At 39.1% G+C, this 19846-nt stretch overlaps 1 protein-coding gene across 2 annotated transcripts in view; it reads left to right on the forward strand.

The window, feature by feature from the left end:
* Nucleotides 1-19492: 19492 nt before the first annotated feature.
* The window catches only part of LOC146572699 (multiple PDZ domain protein), a 49326-nt gene continuing 48972 nt past the window's right edge, over nucleotides 19493-19846 (forward strand). For both annotated transcript variants that reach the window (XM_085277010.1, XM_085277011.1), the window contains exon 1: nucleotides 19493-19738. The gene's annotated coding sequence lies outside the window, so the exon portion shown is untranslated. The remainder of the gene's footprint in view (nucleotides 19739-19846) is intronic.

Below are 19846 nucleotides of genomic sequence, written 5' to 3' on the forward strand. Positions count from 1 at the left end.
GGCTGGTGGGTGGTTCACAATGTCTGAAATAAATGTCTATTATTTTCAGTCGGCATTGTTGAAACACATGCAATATGCAAATCTACATGTACATATACTTTATTTGTTATCGCTGCAATATAATCGACACATTTGAGTATGTGTAATAACAATGTAATGCCCATTTGTGTTAAAAAAAATTACACATTAGTAAGTACAAATTGACAGAATAAGTTATTTTTATAGAGTTACAAAGTTCAAATAAAAGAAACCCAGGGTCTGCAAAACTATTCTCACTTGTTTCATCAATGCTTTATTGTGCCAGTAAGAAATATATGATCAAAAATTAATCTTATGCTGCTCAGATCTTATATTCCGGTTGTAGCTAGAAGTCTTCAGCATCGATTCCCTTTCATAACTGTAGTCATTCTGGACAGATCCACGTTCCTAAAACATGAACTGAATGTGAGGATTACATTTGGATCCTTGTGAGGTCTGCGACTTTCTTTACAATAACTGAATACACACAGCACATTCACAGCATTTAATCCTCTATGATAATGGATATATATGTAGATTTGAAATGTGAAACACTGGCACGCAGCAACAGGTCTGCTTTTAAACTATTAACTAGAACAGTAAGATTTTAATCTCTGACCAATGCGTCTTTTCCAGCTGTTGCTTTCAAAATGCATTAGAGTGAAATAAAGCATATTTTATGGTTTAGATGTCTGTGTGTGTGTTTAACCGTTGTCGCGCTCCCAAAGGTATCAAACAAGTCTGCTTGCACGAACAGAGTTACGATAACTCGTGGTTTTTGTTGGAATCCATGCTGATGCATCCAAATAGAACAGCAAATCTCTACAGTATACGATAGGGATAATTGAACTGGTAAACACACACATGGAAGGAAAACATCTGCGAGTGCATCTGCTCATCATCATACCAAGCCCGTTGGAAATCTGCATTCTCAATATAGTCTACTTTATACAATTAGCACTGACTCATAAGCAAAACATCCCAAATAGGAGAAGACACAGTAGGGAAGAAACAGTGATAGTAACTGCCATAACTTGTTTTGTTTCTTCGCACAAATAAGACGGCTTATCCTTCCTGGAATACGGTGGCCTTAAATAGCTGCCTTTTTTTTCCAAGTTGTTGACTGAGAGCATCTCTGTGGGCTATTCCCTGTTGTCAAGTGTGTGTGTGTGTGCGTGTACTTCTGTGTTGCTGGGGGTTGTACCAATCCACTCAGGTGGCAATGTATTTGTGCTTGTGAGGGGTATACATGTGGGTCTTTGTGCATTTACGTCAAAACCGCATGTGTATTTGATTATTCTGTAGGTGTGTGTGTGTTTGCTCCCCAGGTGCACTCGCTTGATCTTAGGAGGGATGAAAGAGTGCATAAAGGAAAGAATGATACTTTAAGCACAGTAAACAGGATGCAGAGCCACCAGACAGCGGCAAATATCAGACAGCAAACACTAAGTCCAACAGAATTTCTCCAGACTGTCAGGTGTGAATACACCAAATCAGCAAAGAAACTGTAAACAATCAAAGCTGAAATAATGGCTGAAAATGTAGCACGTTTGTAAGCTATCAAGTCATGCGCTTCATTTAGCCTGGCTCGTTGACTGGGAAAGAACTCGTTCATGTTTGCCTCAATGGCTGAGCAGGAAAGAAGGGTGGACCACATCCACGCATTAACTCAGTCACACCTGGGAGCTCGTTCAGCACAGCCGCACAGTCTCACACTACCGAAGTCGGAGCTGCTCCACCGAAACAGTTAAAGGTTAATGCCCATAGGTCGCAGCCCTGATGGTAGTTGTTGAGGGATTTAAACTGCCGGGATTTTTCCAGCTACTGTACCCATACAGATTTTAAACCGTGACCTTTCAGTCACAAGCTCATTTCCTCTGAGCCTATCTGTCACTGCGGGTCAATACGTGGCTGGTGAGGATAAATGCAGAGATGGTGTAGACATGGTCACGCAGTCTTTTATCATATTTTTTAACATTTTATTCTTTGTTAATAGATGAATGGAACTGCAACTAATGATGATTCATTATCAATTATTTACAATACGTTATCTGTTAAAGAAAAGCAGATTTGTAATTTCTCACAGTATGAAAATATATGCTGAATAATGCTGAGTAATTCATTGCATTCGACGAAAACACTTCATACGTGCAAAACGAAACAAAAAATATGCCTAATTATTTGATGATTTGCTCATTTGATCCATTTACAAATAATAATTAGATTTAATTTTGCTTGTTTTAGCATTTTTAGTAATTCAATGAAGAAAACAAAAATGTGTTTATCTAACCTTACTTAATCTTGATGAAATTCAATAATATATATTATATAGCCCCATTAGAGAGAAAGAACTCCATCCTCATCTCCCAGGTCTGGAACTTCAGAAACATCTGTGTCACATCCAGCCCTGTGCATATTTTTCCGAGTATGCATTGGATGCGTGGGTTTTCGTGTGTCTGTTTGTGTGCAATGTGTACACAGAACAAGGCTGAGTCTAATTGCGCAAGTCCATCTGCTGATTTTGGAAACATGGCCTCTATCTAACAGACACAAATGGTACAGACAAAAACACACAAGCAAAGACAACACACATGCGCGCGTGCCACAAGTGCCTGTCTCAAAGCCTCAACTTGGACCCTGGATAATTTGCACCCATTTTATGGCAGCTGTGTGGACCGCATTGACTGGCATGGTTTACAATATGGGCCCTATTGTCTTCGAATAAAGGCCTCTCAACACAAGGCAAAGGTCACGTTATAAGACAATGAGCCTGCACTCACTGGGTGGCAGCAAGGGAGATGAGAGAGAGACAGTGTGTGTGTGTGTGTGTGTGTGTGTGTGTGTGTGTGTGTGTGTGTGTGTGTGTGTGTGTGTGTGCGCATATGGATCTGTGTAAGAGAGATTGAGAGAAAAACAGAGAACAGAGACTGATTTGTGTAAGTGGTGTTACAGCTGGAATTTGAATTATCTTTGTATTTTTCTCAAATTAGTTTTTTTCTTCAATCATAAACTTTCCACAATATATTTTCTGTGTCAGGTTTCCAGGTGCAAAGCTTGTCAAGACTGTCACTTTTCTTAAATTCAGTTTCACACTTGATATTTAATTTTTGTTAACTTTGTAATGAGTGACTATATTGTGCATGACTGCACCGTATCTCGCATTCATCTGCTTGTTTATCCAAGCATTGATGTGTTACTCAGTATACATGTAATGACTGTTTAACCAATGACACTTCACGGATATGTTTTCAGTCTGCACTCTCATTAGAAATGTGGTGATTGAAGGTTGTGTGTTTGTTCGTGTGGACCAGGAAACACCTGTTTGACGCAGAGAAAAAAAAACACATCCCCCATACGAACAATGATGTATCCCATTTCCTGTTGTTCTTTCTTTTTTACTTATTGTCTCAGTGAAATAAAGACAAAATGCGGCCTTGCTGTCACAGAATTAGATTTCAAAGCAAGCATTCAGAGCCATGTGAGAGTCAAGGAAGGCAAGCATGCAGAGTCACAAAGACCAGACAGGAAGGGCATTGAGGTGGTCACACTCACATATGCTGCCTACACAATCAAAACTCAAACGGGCGTGCACACAATAACATTCTTAATTACACAAATGTTATCATGGCTTGTCTTTTATTTCATATCCATGCAGTCGGAAACTTCAGTGAAATGACAGATTAAACTTAACAATGTGACACAGAGACCCTAAAATAAGGGAAGCAGAAGGAGTTTGAGAGAGAGACTAGCCTCATTCTCATCAATTCGATCAATAACAAATAGGATCCCACATGTAAACATGACCTCAGGGCTTTTTTACAGCAAGGATGCAATATATTTTTTCCCTGAGTAAAAAAAAGAAAATGTAAAAACTGATGGCAACCAGGATTCTCTGATAAGCTGTCAGTACCCAGGAACTGCACCCTCCTCGATTACCAATAAACTGAATGTGCAATTCATCAGCCCAACTCTAGGAGACAGTATTTCTAATTAAAAGGAAGCTCGTAAATTCGACATTTTACAGGTCCTGCTCAGCTTGTAAATACACTGTAAATACCCATGCTGAGTGGCTTCATGGGCAGATGAAGGTCTGGATTTGTGGCAAACTCCAGCTGATGCCTTCAATGAACACCAGGCTGATTGCAATTAATTCAAATTCACTTTTATTCCCAATGGGCTAACGGAACCCACTATCTTTACATATCTAATTCTATTCCTGTTGCATTCACTGCATATTGCGTGTTGGTCTGTATTCTTTTTAAAGCTTAGTTAAATCTGATTGGATTAGCAGTTTCAGAGGACGCATTTGTTGGGCCAATTAGAGCACTTCCTGGCACAGATGGAACCATGAGACCTCCGGGGAGAACACTGGGTCATATTTGGATTTTAAAAAAGCATAATGTATACTGTAGAGTCGGCAAAAACAACGCACCAGGTGTGTGTACATATGCGTGACTATACCCGTGACTTAAAAAAGCCTGCTGTAAATAAGAACGAATTCTGAGTCAACATCCCTGGTTAACCACTGTTTAAAAATTGTTACAGTGTGAAATAGTGTGCATTTAATCTTGATGCACAAATACAGACACGCGTGGCATTTTCTTACCTGTTACTGGTGTACTTTGCTTTGTCAAAGTGAAATGAAACTGGTGAGAATCACATCTCAGTGCCAGCCGGATGTTCCAGTTCTGCAGACACGGGGGAGAGAAGAGGGAGGGACACAAAGGGAGAAAGGAGGAGAGAGGAAGAGAGAGAGAGAGAGAAAACGGTGGGGGTTATTCGAGCTCAGTGAACTGAAATCCCTGTCATTTTTTACAATAGAGACAGATAGCTATAATATGTGGTGAATGTGGGGTGCAATGTGAATAATGCCCCCCCCTCCAGATTGTGTGAATAGCCATAACCCACTCTACACAAGAACCAGACAGTTCACAAGCCACTTTTACTTCTGATTGCTTGTTTAGCATTCGTGTGTCCTTGTATGTGCATACACGTGCACACGTGTGTGTGCGTGTGTGCTCTGTCTCATAATGACCTCTTAAGTGTCAGGGTATCAAAGTCTATAATGGTCTGTCTATGCACTCGCTGGCAGTTTACAGCTAAAAAGCTCTCTCATGCCATGATAACTGGTTTATATGGGTGGCATTTCACAGCCAAATGCCAGAGACACTTTTCAGAAAGGGAAATTGTTAGCTCTGTTTCCAGAATTCAGAGAGGCAGTTATGCATGGTTAGTGTTACATATCTTTTTTTAATTTGTTTTTTGTTCTTTTTTGTATTTGTCAATGCATCTTTGTTTGTATTTTTGTTTTCACATCTTTCTCTCGCACACTCTCTCTTTTGTTATTATTATTAAGATTAGAAAAACCTTTTTTCTTTTTCCCTTTTCTCTCTCTCTTTCTCTTGCTCTCCACCTTCATTTCCACCTATAATCCCAACTTCTTTCGAGATAAACTTTGTACCAATATAACCAACCTCAGTGTGTGTGTGTGTGTGTATTTGTGTGTTTGTGTTATTACTCTGTGTACAGTGTCTGAAATCGCACATGGTTTATTTATGGGGAGGCTGATAAAACGAAAAGCAACAGTGTATATACTGTTTTGACTTGAATTTTCTTTTAGACAGTCTTTATCTGTGTGCATTTTCACTGTCATGCAAGACATTTGTCAGCCGCATTAACACACATCCATGCAACGTGTGAAACCTCTGTGGAGCGCTCAGGCAGGGCTGTGGAACTGGGTCTATCAGCCAGTAAAGCAGGCCATGAGCAATGTCTCTATGGTTGGGTGGGCAAAGACAACAAAAGATGGATTCACTGTTCTCTGTTAATGTAGTTGCATGTGTCTCTATGTATTCATGTGACTAAAGTGCAGGAATAGTGCTACAGACAACAGAGAACTAGTGAAATTACGTTTGGTTTTAAGCTCCTTCGACTATCCATCACCCTCATTCGTATCTCCCTTAACATGTTTAGTCACACAGAGATGATCAAGAATGGTGGAATCAGCAAGTAAGGAGTGTTGGAAGAGGGATCGAAAAGAAATGGGATTGAATGTAAATGTGAAGTGGTGAAAGACCATGTTTGTGTAAGCAAAACAGGGGAAGGGATTTTTTCATTACAACTCATAAACAGTAGCAAGTGCAAAAGAGGAAAAAGAAACAAAGATATAGCCAGCGCAATAGTGAGAGCACACAACACTGGTACACCACCAATTTGTTGCATCCCTACAGAGGAAGTCTTAAATAAAGTCTAATTTAAGTTTCCATGAAACACACAGGGAAAACTACAACTAGATAAAGTATATTTTTGGTATATTTTTTCCTTGCAATCACTAACCCTGTAAACACTGGAATTACATTCACACTAAATGTAATTTACTTCCTATTTCCAGTGCCATTATAAGAAGTAATGTTCCCTTATTTAATTTGGAAAGTAGGTATGTTTAGTATGTGTTTGCTGATGGGCCCATAATAGAGCTGGTACCTGAATCAACACGTAGGATAACTATACCAAAATTCAAAAAATGTAACAGTTGCTTTCTGTAGTAGTTACCTTAGGCAACGTAAGTACAGAGGCTGTATTGTTACAAAACTAATGGTGGCAGCATATGGCTACAAGCATTGTATTCTATCGTTGTATGCTGAATAAGAAGGGCTGCCACAAGGACAAGAAAAACTGCAGATAGCAGAGGAAAAACGACATAGAAGACTGAGACTAATGCAGCTGTTGTGATAGCTCCATCAAGAATTGAGTATGGAAGTGCTTTGGGTTCAAGCAAATGACCAAGGTGTGATAAGCTAATTCATTCACAAAAAGAACTGTACAAACAATACTATTGTGCTTTTCAAACCAAGGGAAGAAATGATTCCACTTTAGGGAAGCACGTAAATTGAAAATTGGGGAAGCAACCAAAGAATTGAATCAGACTAGGAATCAGTTCATCTTTCTTACGCAATCCTGAAATAGCTCTTTTATTTCATCTTTTTTTTTTGAGAGAGAGAGAGAAGGAGAGAAAGCTGGCATCACCCTAAAGTCAAACATGTTCCAAAGGCTAAGTGCTAGCTAACTTCAAATGTTTAAGCTAATGTAATGATGCTAACTTTATACCTCAGGGTAACAATATAGGGCAGTTGAAAAATTTCTAGTTTCTCTCTTTAGTTGCTGGTGAGTGTTTCAAGAAAAGAGGGAAAGGGAAAAGATTTAAAACAGTCTGAGTACACTTAAGGTGATAAATGCAGGACTTTGATCAAATGAATGTAAGAGGGGCCTCAGATAGAGAACAGTTGTAGCTATAGCTTCAGGCTAAGCAGGGGGACTGATCAAGAGGACTCTGGGGAGGGGGTGAATGAACAATGGGTGGATGAGGTTTTTTTTAAGGTCTCAAGGCTCAATGTCTTTCTAAAAAAAAAAAACAGAGTAGATTCTACATGATAGATGATCCCCATTTTCCCACAGTAAAACAATTGTGTTTTCTATTATGAGAGGTAGTGGCTGTATTGATGTCCAGTGTCATCCCCATTATTCATCAGCTCTCCGTATGTAATTAGGATGATGCTACAGTATGCTTTCATGATGATTTTTTTCATGTATTACGCTCTGTAATTATGCTTTAAGCGACCAATTGCATCATAACACAATGGAAATTGTGCTGATGCCTGTTGGCGGAGATTTATGGCAAATCCAAGCCATCCAAGGCCTTTCTTTAAAGGGCGGAGTCCCCTATATATTCATTTTAAAACCGCAATTCTCTTCCTGTCCTTCAGCAGACTCTCTATAAGCACGGGGAATGTGGAGCAATAGTGTATATGGTTTACCCAGGCGTAAAATTAAAGACTCTTCTCTATGTGGCCCACATAAATCTTTGAAAGAGGGAGGGAAAGAAAAAAAGGGAATCAGGAACGTAGGTGTACATGATAAATAAAACTGGTTGATTTGTCCAGATACTGTGAACCACTGAACTGTAATCAACTTTGCTTAAGTCTGGACAATGAGATATTTCAATGCATGATTGCACAGACACATTCAGACATTTCAGGACTTGCATGCACCACATATATCATTTTAACCATTATACATAGCTTAGAGTAATTCCCAGACATATGTTTTCACGCAGAGATTGGTTTTAAAAGACCAAATATAATTTATCAAACACTTCCTTTACTCTAAATATCCTCTTACACTCTTCTAGGTCCATGTACTGAATGTCATCTCATTTATCACACATACAGTCTGAGTGAGAACCAATCAGAGGGTTCAAAATGCATGTAAGCACACTTAAAGAGACTAAGAGTACAATGTCTCACATGGTTAGAAAATAGACATGCGGTGCATGGAAGCTATTGCTCCAGGCCAGTAAGTCGTAGTGGTAGTCATCTGTCTTTCGCGACACTACCATGTATCATGTAAAACTGAGACATGGCAAAAAAAGCGTGGTGGTTATATGTCAGATGAGTAGCACTGAACTGGATAGATTATTTTAGGCTCATATACGATGTGTGAAAGTAACCTAGTAGGTTTAAGCTCAGTTCTTGATTATTTTCTTCTTATTATTTTCTTTTTCTTCTTCAACCTTGGACAGAGTAAAAGGCTATATTCACATTCCGCCCGCTCAATAACACTGGGACTGAGACAAAATGCCGCAAATAATGTAAACATATATTATCAAGGCATTGATCATTGCTACATCTGCTAATATCTTTGTTCCATCAAGAATGACTATCTAGTCATCCTTGCCCTTCTTCAGCCTATCATACTACACCAGCAGCTAAGCTCCAGATCAATACTCCCTTTCATTCACACTCCCAAAGACTTGGAATGAATATGCTATTCGATATCAATCATGATCACAACTGTCCCAATGAACAAGCACAAGAAATGACGGTTTTGTCTTTCCTTGTCCCTTTTTCTTATTTACCATCAGATGACCAGTCCCATCAAAGTGCTTCAAGTCAGATCTTTCAGCCTGGTTTATGCTGAAAGGAACCAGATGAACAGGGAGTGGAAGATCTATGTAATGCAGTTAAAGTAAAAGCTCAGTAAGCAGGAAATTTAAGAGGGGCCTGGGGATGATGGTATTACAGCAGACGCTGATTGTGGACAATCTGCTGAAGAAGGAAAAGATATGGAAAATATCACTGCATGCAGTATTGTAGATATAAGAGACTCGCACCTCTCGAAAAGGATGAACTGAAACTATTTAACAATATGAAATCATTTAAATGTGCAATAAAGTGTAAATGTTACTTGTAACAGTAAACAGTGCTCAAAAAACAATGAAAGCAGAATTCCCCTTCTATTGTCTTAGCACCTGAGTCAATGAAGGGAACCAACCAGTCCTTTATTTACACCAATGAATAAGCCTTTAAACAATCCTACTTGCTGTAGTTTCCTCCATTGATAAGAAATGCTGTGTTATACGATGGCGCTGAGAGATTTAGGCCCCCAGCATTGTGATGACCTCATTGTTCATTGCCCCATAATTCAAATCTATCCGCTGTGTTGCATCACATTGTGTATGACTCATTTCCATGCAACCTATTCTCTAAACAACCACGGCCTCCTCAGCACGCTATAGTCAACCACTCAAACAACAAAGCAGAGAAGTTCCCATCAATACTGTGGCGACTGGCTTGACACTTAATGCACACAACAGCAAACAATGTTTAAATGAACTGATGGGTGATGGGTGCTATTGTAAATGATTTCCTGCAGAGACCAAAATAATCGGCAGACCTTTGAGTGGGCTTCTTACAATCACTCTGGCCTTGTACACTGATTCTCCGCTCGGCTCCCTAATGGCACTGTGTGTGTCACTAAATATACAGCTGCAGGCAATGTCTATGGACGTCTCTGTGTGAGTGTGTGAGCTTATGCATGCGTGTGTTTGCATACAAATGTACGTGTGTTTAAGAGAACCAGAGAAAGTGGTCGGAGCTGATGTGTACATTATTAATGTGTGTTCAGAGTATCTGCAGGAAGAAATTCATGTGTATGTGTGCATTTCTGTTGAGTGGTGACAGCTCTGAGTGGTGCACGGGGAGGTGAAACACACAGAGGAAATGTGTGAAGATACGTAGACTGGAAGGACAAGCTCTCGCTTTGTAGAATAATAATAACAACTTCATAGTGAATGCAAGCTTTTAAAAATTGGTGGGCTGTGGACACATTTAAAAAGTAACAGCTTAGTCATAGACATTTATTGCAAGCTATTGACTTGTTTGACATGACCAAAGGTTTCAGCATCTTTCACTCAGTTCTTCCAGATAATGTCGATACTGTTTTTTTCAATATTTTACCACACAACAGATATCATTACATGGAAAAAGTAACTATATCCATGTCTTCAGATCCTACTATTGCCCCCTTCAGTTGAAATATGTTTAAGGGTTTGATTACACCATAAATATCCTATAAAACTCAATTTCATCTTTGCAAGCCATGGTGATTTCTCTATTGTCCTGTTCAACTTCAACTTTCAGACATATCTTCAGTCTTTGATATAATGCAGAATTCATAGTTGAATTACTTACTGCAATCTAATAATGCCAAACAATTCTATCTGTCCAGAAAACATAGTTGCAAACTGCCTTTCTAGTTTGGGAAAACCATAAAATATGATTAGCAACACACCCTCTTTGACATCAATAGTTACTTGTGGAGCCTATAAGATGAATGTTTGGCCTTCTTGGAAGCTTCTTTCTGCATGAACACTCCACTGCTGGGATCTGTTTGTTAGGGCTGCAGTATACAGGACAAACTCTAACAACTCTGAGCCAGCTATAGATGAGTTTGAGTGATGACACTATAACAAAGACTCTACATGTTAGAGGTCGGCCAAATTGGGATCCAAGCTGAAATCTTGATTCTCATCCTGAACCTTGTGTGATGAATCTAGATGTCAAGTTTATGTTTAATTTGTCTGAAAGCATCATCTTCATATTATTTTATGCATTAATACTGTTTCAAGTGTTTGTTTGTCTAAATACGTTCACAAGGTCAACAACTTTCAAGGGCTGTGCGCATCTTTTCAAAGAACTGTAGTTTGCTGGCTTATATCAAATTTGGAGAGTAAAGCAGAAAAAGCCCAAAGACATAAACACAAACATTAATTCTCTTTATTCTTCTTTGAGTTACTAAATTTCCAGTCATTGTAAACACACTTTTCAGACTGTTACCCATAATAACGGTGCACAAACTGAATAAATGTACCATGAACAGCCTCCTCTCTCCTCTTCAAGACAGCACTATATGTGCAACCAATAAAACCATGTTAAATAAAACTCAATTGTGACAACATAAAAGTTGGGTCTCAAATAGATTTTACACTGACTCAACAAACAAGACAAAAAAAGTCAACTGGTCAGAAAAACGTATACACATCTGGCTTTGAAAAAACATAACTGTAAAATCTGACATTGATTTTCCCCACTTAAGCACCTGAAATTGATTGCTTAAAAGGAAAGATGGTGCAGTGCAAGCCATCAGCCTGTTTACATTATTATAACGATGATGGAAAGCGTAGGCTATTTTATGTAATGTTCAATCTCTTTAGGAGTTTTTATGTTTGGAAGGTAGGGAAGAGCCAGAAAACATCACCACAACACATATTTATATTATCATAATAAATGGCTGAGGGGTGATCATTCTTAAAATTGATTTACACTGATTGATTTCTCAATTATTTTTATCCCACTTGAGCCTTTTCACAACCCAAGGTCCTTGGGCTTGTTTGTCTGTTATAAAATTGTTGATTAAAAACAAAATGCAATCAAACCTTAAGGCTGGTTCAGGGGTGCATCAAAGAACATATCACTTTTTATCCATATGTCGACGAGGGACCCTGCTGTGTCTCTGAACGCTATCAACTTAATAAAAATTGAAAATTAAAAGAAAAGCAGCAACATCGTGGTTCTTGAACATGAATCATACTGGATGTTTTTCAACATATTCTAGTCTCATTTTAAATGGAAACACCCATAAAGCTTCCTATAACTAACGATTCTAGCATAATGCATATTTAATGTACGAAAATAGCTTGAGACTGCCAGAAAATAGTCAAAATATCAATGTTTGGCATTTTTCTTGAAAAATATCTTAGATAATACGTTAATTTTCCTTTACTGAGGGGCAGCCTTTCTCAAAACTGATTTACACTAATTGATTTCTCAGTAATTTATCCCGTGTGAGACATTTCATAGTCTATGGTCCTTGGGCTTGTTTGTCTGTTAAAAAGAAACTTTGATTAAAAACAAAATGCAATCAAACCTTTAAATTGGTTCAGAGGTGCATCAGAGAACATCATTTTTTTTAATCCATGTGTCTACTGACCCTCCTCTGTCTCTGAAAGTTGCTAACTCAATGAAAATTGAAATAATAAAAGCAATAATATCAGGTGATTTTTTTTTTACCCTGGAACATAAATCAAACTGGCTCTTTTGCAACACGCTGGGGTCTCATTTTATATGCAGCTTAAAGCTTCCTCACTAATGATTCCACCAAAGTTACATATTTTATGTATGAAAATAGAGACTGGAAACTGCAAGAAAACACTGATTCTGGTTTCCTGATGTTCACTGACCTGATTTTAAGTGACCGCCACATACTGGAAACCCACATTTATTAATTCACTATCATATTAGCAAAGAGAATCAAAGGGAAACTGAATTTTAAAAACTAGAACTCGGTAATTTGGGGCATTTTTCTCGATAAATCTCTCACGTAATAAGTCAATCAAAACAATCAAAATAATGCTTATTAATTTTCATTTACTGAGGGGCAATCATTCTCAAAACTGATTTACACTGACTCAATTACTTTTAACCCATGTGAGGCATTTCACAACCTAAGGTCCTTGGGCTTGTTTGTCTGTTATCAAAAAATAAAAAAAAGCTGTTGATTAAAATTAAAAATGTAATCAAAGCTTTAAGAGATGCTTCGAAGAATCGTGCCTGAATCCCTGACGAATATCCGGGTGTCTACTACTGATGGTCCTGTGAAAGCCCTCAATAAAAAAAATTTTTTTGCTTTGTTGTTTTATTTAAAAAAGGAAAACAAAAGAATTAACATTGGGTGAAAATTTTCTCCTGAACATAGATCACACTTTCTCCCTGTCAATATGTTCTGGTCTCACTTTCTCTGCAACATCCATAAAACGTATTGCCAAATGATTCCATCAATATTTCTTCTTTCATGTATTATTTCCAAGTATTCACTGACGTTATTTCGGCTGACTGGAACTTAATAAAAATCTGAATTTATTTTTTACAGCTAGATCTAAATAATGTTTGGCATTTTATTTTCATAATAAGTCAATCAAAATATTGCTTAATAATTTTTCCCGTACGGAGGTGTAATCATTCTCAAAACGGATTTGCACCGACTGATTTCTCAACTACTTTCATTCCACGTAAGACGTTTCACAACCTAAGTCCCTTGATCTTGTTTGATTTGTCTGTTTGAAAAATCTTTGATTGAAAACTAAGTAATCAAGCCTTTAAAATAGTTCAGGGGTGCTTCAAGGAACATGTTGTCTATTCTGCTATAGACCCTCCTTTGTCTTTGAAAGCTCCTAATTAAATCAAAAATAGAGTTCTCTTGAAAAGTAAAAAAAAAAAACTTTTCAAAAGTAAACAAAAGTGATAACATAAGGTGAATTTTTCTCATGACCATGGATCACACTTGTTTATTGTACATGTTTTAGTCTCATTTTATACTTAGGAATCTTTATCCAAGTTATCTATCTAGTGAGCCCACTGATATTATTTATTTCATGTATTATTTCCAAGTATCCATTCACTCACCTTATTTCAACTGACCAGACATTACAAAAAGCCCAAATTCATTATTTCACTATCAAATCAGCAAAAAGAAAGCAAAATGTGCAGCTATTTTTTTAATTATTTTTGTTCAATAAAAAATCTAAACCAAAAATAATACATATTAATTCTAATTTAATTCTGGTTTTCTTCACAAACTTTACAAATATATCCTCTATATCTGAATTATCACTATATCCTCATCCTAGTGAGTTACAGTGAACCATGTGCATCATCTGTTTTAAGCCTGCGCTTTACAATCACTAGATGATTCTGTATCATAGTGCTGATGCGGTTTAATGGTATGATTATAATAGAGTGCTCAACAATGCAAAAACCACTGAGCAGAATGACAAAATGTATCACTTTCAGCACCATACTAACAGCCCCATAGCACACTGTATAAGCAAGCAGACCAACAGTGTGCCTTTTTTCAGCCTGAAGGTACAGGCAGATAATAAGCTGTGGTGGTTCAAACAGAACATATTTCAAGAGGTTTTTTTTAGGTAAAATAAGACATCTATGTCTGCGGGACTATTCTAGGAGATCATAGCAGCACCGAGTCTGTGAATGCTCTGAGATCTGACTATCGTCTGCTATGTCTGCTATTAGCTTTCCCGTTTTCCGAGCACATATCTAATCAGAGCTCAAAGTAACTGTGGGCCCGTCTCATGGTGAAACTCTGTTAGGGTTCGATGTTATGTGAGGTATGTTTCACATATTAAGAGAGCTGGTAGTCTGGTGCAAAATGCAGAAAACTAGAGTTATTGTTTGAGGGAAGGAAAGGGTAGGAGGAAGGATGTGTTAACACATGGCCAGAGGTTTAGATGGCAGAGGAAGGCAAGCAAGGACCTAGTCTCATTGTTTTAAAATGGGAGATGTCGTATAGTGCAGGAAAGGGCTTTTGAATTAGGTTAAGCTCAGCACACAAAGTGGGGCTGAAACCAGGAATGTGAATCATCATCACGTTATGAAACAGAGCACTGAAAGTCTATGCTTCTGTTATCATTGAAAATAATGTTTTATTATTACAGCGCTAGGATTTGTTGTTATTTTTTTACAGCTCAAGCCAGGAAAGCGACAGTTTATTTCTACAGGAAGGCTGGCTGTCAACCTCGCTGAGCATAATAAACATCACCTTCTATCTACAAGGCTCTCTAACACAAACCTTTACTTTGCCATGCATAATTTAACTAAATAGAGAGCCGAATCCAAGAACCTGATTCTTTTTTTGCAGAATCACTTGTTAAAATGCTTCTGGGGAAATCTGTATTTTATTCTGCATGCCTACTAAATGGAATTAATTGCACAAGTGCTTAAGTTAGACTCTCTATTAACCCTTGACAATATAAATAGAGACTTTAGTAAGCAAGCATGCTAACACTTATTACAAAACTGATTATATGCCTGCTTGTCTTAATAATCCCATGTGTATTTGTGTGTCTTGTTGTCTGTCTGCAACAGATTATATTCTCTGCCAAGTTGTGTTTTCATTTCTCGAGGTTTCCATGTGAGCAGAAGATGCTTAACATACGATCCCTTATTTAAATTACAGGCTGCTTCCATTGCAGGGTGAGACACTGTTATTGGAGCCTTCCAAATCTAAATCAAATATTGTGTTACGGTAACAGTGCCAAACAAAGAAAGTGAGGCCCTGGTCATTCAAGCAGAACAAACCAAATTAGCACAACCCTCCTAATTCGTTCCATGTTTTCCCCAGCAAGGAGCTTAGTATGTCTTGTGCATCTAAACAGAAAGGAATCTGTGACCTAATTAAAAGAAGACAGATAGACCCACAGTCAGCAGAATGCTTGATTGCTGCGGTTGCACATTAAACAGCTTCAGGTGCTTCACAACATCAGTGCTGCGTGAGTGCCATTACTGAACGTGACCTAAGATGCTCTTTGACACATCTCGCATTCACAGTGTGATGTGGCTCTCTCTCCAGAGAGGCAGACTGAGACCGTCAGAAAAGTAAACCAAAAACATCCCCCGCAGCAGGTGTGATTTTGGACAGGTAAACACTACTGAGTCCCCATCTTTCTTCACTGTTTTACAACTAATCTGAAAACAAACAACGAAAGCTTAGCAGACACCGACAATAAACTGCAATATTTGAAGAGAAAGCTATATTCTTACAACAGTTTGATGAATATTTACTGTAAAACGAATAATCGTTTTAGTCTGTAAAAGCAAAGCAAAGAACTATGGTAACACTTTGATATAAGCAGAAATATTAATGATATCCACAACATTCACAGTCCTTGAGCGTCCTGGAGACAGAGCTGTCCTTTAACAGATAGAATGGCAAAAATGTCTTCACTGTAGACAGATGCACATCATCCAACGCTGACTATTGCTCACCTGCTTGGTGGATTCTGTTGAGACACCTATCTCAGCCGCAGCACTGACTCAACACAACGTCAACCAGCAACCTACATTTTATCCACCCTTTGTTTAAACACTGAGATCCACACAAAGAGTTTACACTGAATCTCTTTGCTGATGGCCATTTGGGTGCTGAAAGTCAAAAGGGCGAGCCTACAGCTACCCAAGCAGACACAGAACGCAAATGACTATTAAGGCTGTTTTAACTGTCAGACACCTGCAAGTATTTGGGAGGCAGACAACTTACAATGAACCATGTTGTTTATTATCAGTGTGGCTTTTTTTCTTTTCTTTTAAGGTTTAGGCTATGTTACTACTTCATTTTTCTTAGGGAGAGTACACGTCTGCGGTCACACGAATCTGACACAAGTTCATATTTATATATATTTTTTAAATTTATTTTTTCAGCGTGAGGTCAACATCGATGGATTCTGCCGCCTTCACAGTTTCACATCAAGGTCATCTGCAACCCCGGACGCCTCTTCTGTAAATAAGAGCCAAAGCTTTCACTCATATATCCGCATGATTGACGTATCCTGAGGTGCACTGGCCTGCTGGATATTCCTTCTCTTACAAAGCCGTTGGATTTACTCTGGATTTCAGACTGCGGTTGATCAAACCAGCACAGCCCCCAAATAAGCTCTAGCTGTACTCAAATGACAACCACATAAAACAGGAGAGGAAATACTGATGAGGTGAACACTTGGTCTGTCTGTCATCTATCATGCCAGAGCATGTGATTTGTCATTACGCCCTGCAGTGAGGCAGGTACTTGCGGCTACAGAATAATAATTATGTGTACACCCTGGCCGAGAAGATGTCATGGGATAATGTGATTGCATTGATTATATTCCGGAGCGGTTATGGGTATCACTGCTTATTACTTCGCCTTAGCGACGTCTCACATCCTAGCGACGCCCATGCAGCCACAAGCCTCTGGACCATCATCTGTACAAATGCTGGCACTATATTACATTTTACCCAATCGTCCATTAAGGCCAGTTTCCGCTCCCCGTAAGTACAATAATGGCAGGCCACATTCCCATGGGCACCAGTAACATCCAAAGTCAGCGCTTTCGGAGCAATTCAGTGACACGGTTTGACATAAAGCCAAGACGTTTACCAGTAATGTCTGGAAAAAATTCCCATCATTTGTGTCGGTACACAGAGCGGGCTCTTACCTTATCGCCAGTCGCAGCAGTATAGGCGCATGTATAGCTTACACATCCAGCGCAGAGAAGAGTCGGGAATAACCTTTCTCCTTCTTCTCCTTCTTTGCTCTATACAGTCACCAGAACGCAATTCTTGTGTACAAACGTATCTTCCTAGTCGATAAATTTCAGTGGTTGGTTTGTGCCTCGACTCCGGCTCTAGTTAATTCTCGCGGCTGCAGAACGACATTGGCAAGTGTTCCTGAAAGAGGGTATCGAAATAAAGAAGCCGAGGGTGTAACAAACCAATAGCTGCGTGCTTAGTATCCCGATCAGAGCTCGCACAGTAGGAGGTATCACGTCCGTCAGTCCGTCCAAACGCACTGAGTCCAGCGGAGCGCCGGAGGAGGACAGAGGCGTATCTCTGTCTCTCCCTCTCTCTATCCGTCTGTCTGTATCCCTTCCTCCCTCCCTCCCTCTCTCTTTTTATCTTTCTCGGCTGCCTTTATGTTCTTAGTGACTTCTGCTGAAGTCCACGGGCGCAGAGCGCAGTGGAGCAGAGGACCGTGGTCGGCGCAGAGAGAGAGAGGGGTCAGAAATGACAAACCAATTTGGAGGCGCGGTGAATGCTCGGCTGATCAGAGCGCAGCCCGGCGCGAGGAGCGTTGCGTTGCAGGCGGGCGGGGAGCAGGGTGGATGGAGGGCTGGGGAGAGGGTGATGATTCTTGCCTTGGGGATGCAGGGAGAGAAATGGGGAGACGAGAACTAGGGTGTGCAGTGGAAAACAAGGAACTGGATCTGGCTCCTAAATCTCTGGACCTAGAGCTCCACCTGCCGTGTGAGAACACGTAAGCGTTCCCACAAATTCCACATTGTTAGCTAATCAAGAGGGACAAGGGGGGAAACCACAGGGCTTGTTTCGGTTAATCGCACCATGGAACCCATTAAATGATTTTGCTACGGTGACCTGCAGAAGTTATCCATATGCCTACAGAAAGTCAGACTATGAGTTGAGGGGCTGTTTTACAGATCAATCCGAACGGGTTTTCCCTGTAGCGGAAAACCTGACATTTTTTGGCACAGCAAAAACTTATTAAAACGTATTAAACTCCAAATAAATTTGTAAATTTATTTAATTTTTAAAAACATTTCTTAATTGAATCAAATATGGTTAATGTCCACGGCCTACTTCACCACAAGGCGTATAGGCCCACATAAACGTAAACTGGTTTACAACAACGTCAACCATCATTTTCTCAAAAGGGTTTACTCTAAAAAGCATGCGCCCTACTGAAATGTGCTGAAAGCAACAACAGAAGATTCTTTGCAAAAGGAAAAGTAGTAGCATAATAATGTAAATCCATTAATAAATTAAGGTAACATTAAATTAAAATAACGCATTATCGTAACTTTTCTATATGAATGAAAAGCGCGACAGAACAGCTACGAGATGAAAGCGTGGTTAAAGTATTAAAGTAGATACTAGGTTTGGGGGAAAGCCTGTGGTTTGATTCTTCTAACAAATGTACTGTATGTAACATCATGATGTTATTAATAAGCGTGTGATAAAGATTTCAAGTTCCCCATAAACAGTTTCACGTAGCCTACAGGGACAGCAAACAGATACTGAGGGTCTTGATATGATGACAGGAAGTCAAAAGGAGGAAAACGCCGTTTCCGGTCATTTTTGGCGAGATCTCCAATTGGATCTGTTAAAAATTGAAATAATGTAAAGGCTTTTTAAAAACAGCCTCACATACATCCAAAAATGTAACCGAGGCCACACACCGCTTTGTTTCTGCGATGCCAAAAAAGTTGGAAACCACAGTGTTGTATTTGAAAATCCTGTTATGTCATATAATGTCAATCATGACTTTATAATTAAACAAAAAATTAAAACGTGTTAGCTTGTGTAAAATCTTCATCTTAGAGGTAACTATAGGCTAAATCTGTCAAAGAAAGTCTAATAAAGCTAATAGCGTAGAAAGTAGCAGAAACCATAAATACTCACCTTTATACTGAGTGGCTAACTTAATTATTTCCCACCTGTGGCTACGGGATTACTGATGGCTAGCTCTTTATCAGTAGGGATGAGCCCTCTGCGCCTGAAGATCAGAGGGTGTGACATGCGCACTGCACGGAGCGCTCACAAGCTGCGGACACAATGCAGGAAAATAAAGCCCAGAGCTCTCTTCTTGACATTTCCCCGTCTCTCAATAAGCTGTTATGACTTATTCCATTAGGACAGACTAATTTTTTTCTACTCGACAAAGGCAAATCTGTCCCGTGTACTCTCGAAAGTGGTGTGTGTGCTGTGCTTGGAGCTCAGTGGGGACCTGTTGATCGTCCACAGGCGCTGCAATGGAGGTGAGATGAACCTTTCTGCACATGGCGTTTCAGTGCTATGGATAAGAAATTTAAAAAAATAAATAAATAGAAATTACCAGTGTGCTCGATTAAACATCAGGTGAACTG

This window comes from Mchenga conophoros, linkage group LG6 (genome assembly GCF_057382185.1).
Source record: "Mchenga conophoros isolate Kocher_MC1m ecotype Shallow Benthic linkage group LG6, M_conophoros_male_GT1.1, whole genome shotgun sequence".
NCBI classification, from domain to species: Eukaryota; Metazoa; Chordata; class Actinopteri; order Cichliformes; family Cichlidae; genus Mchenga; species Mchenga conophoros.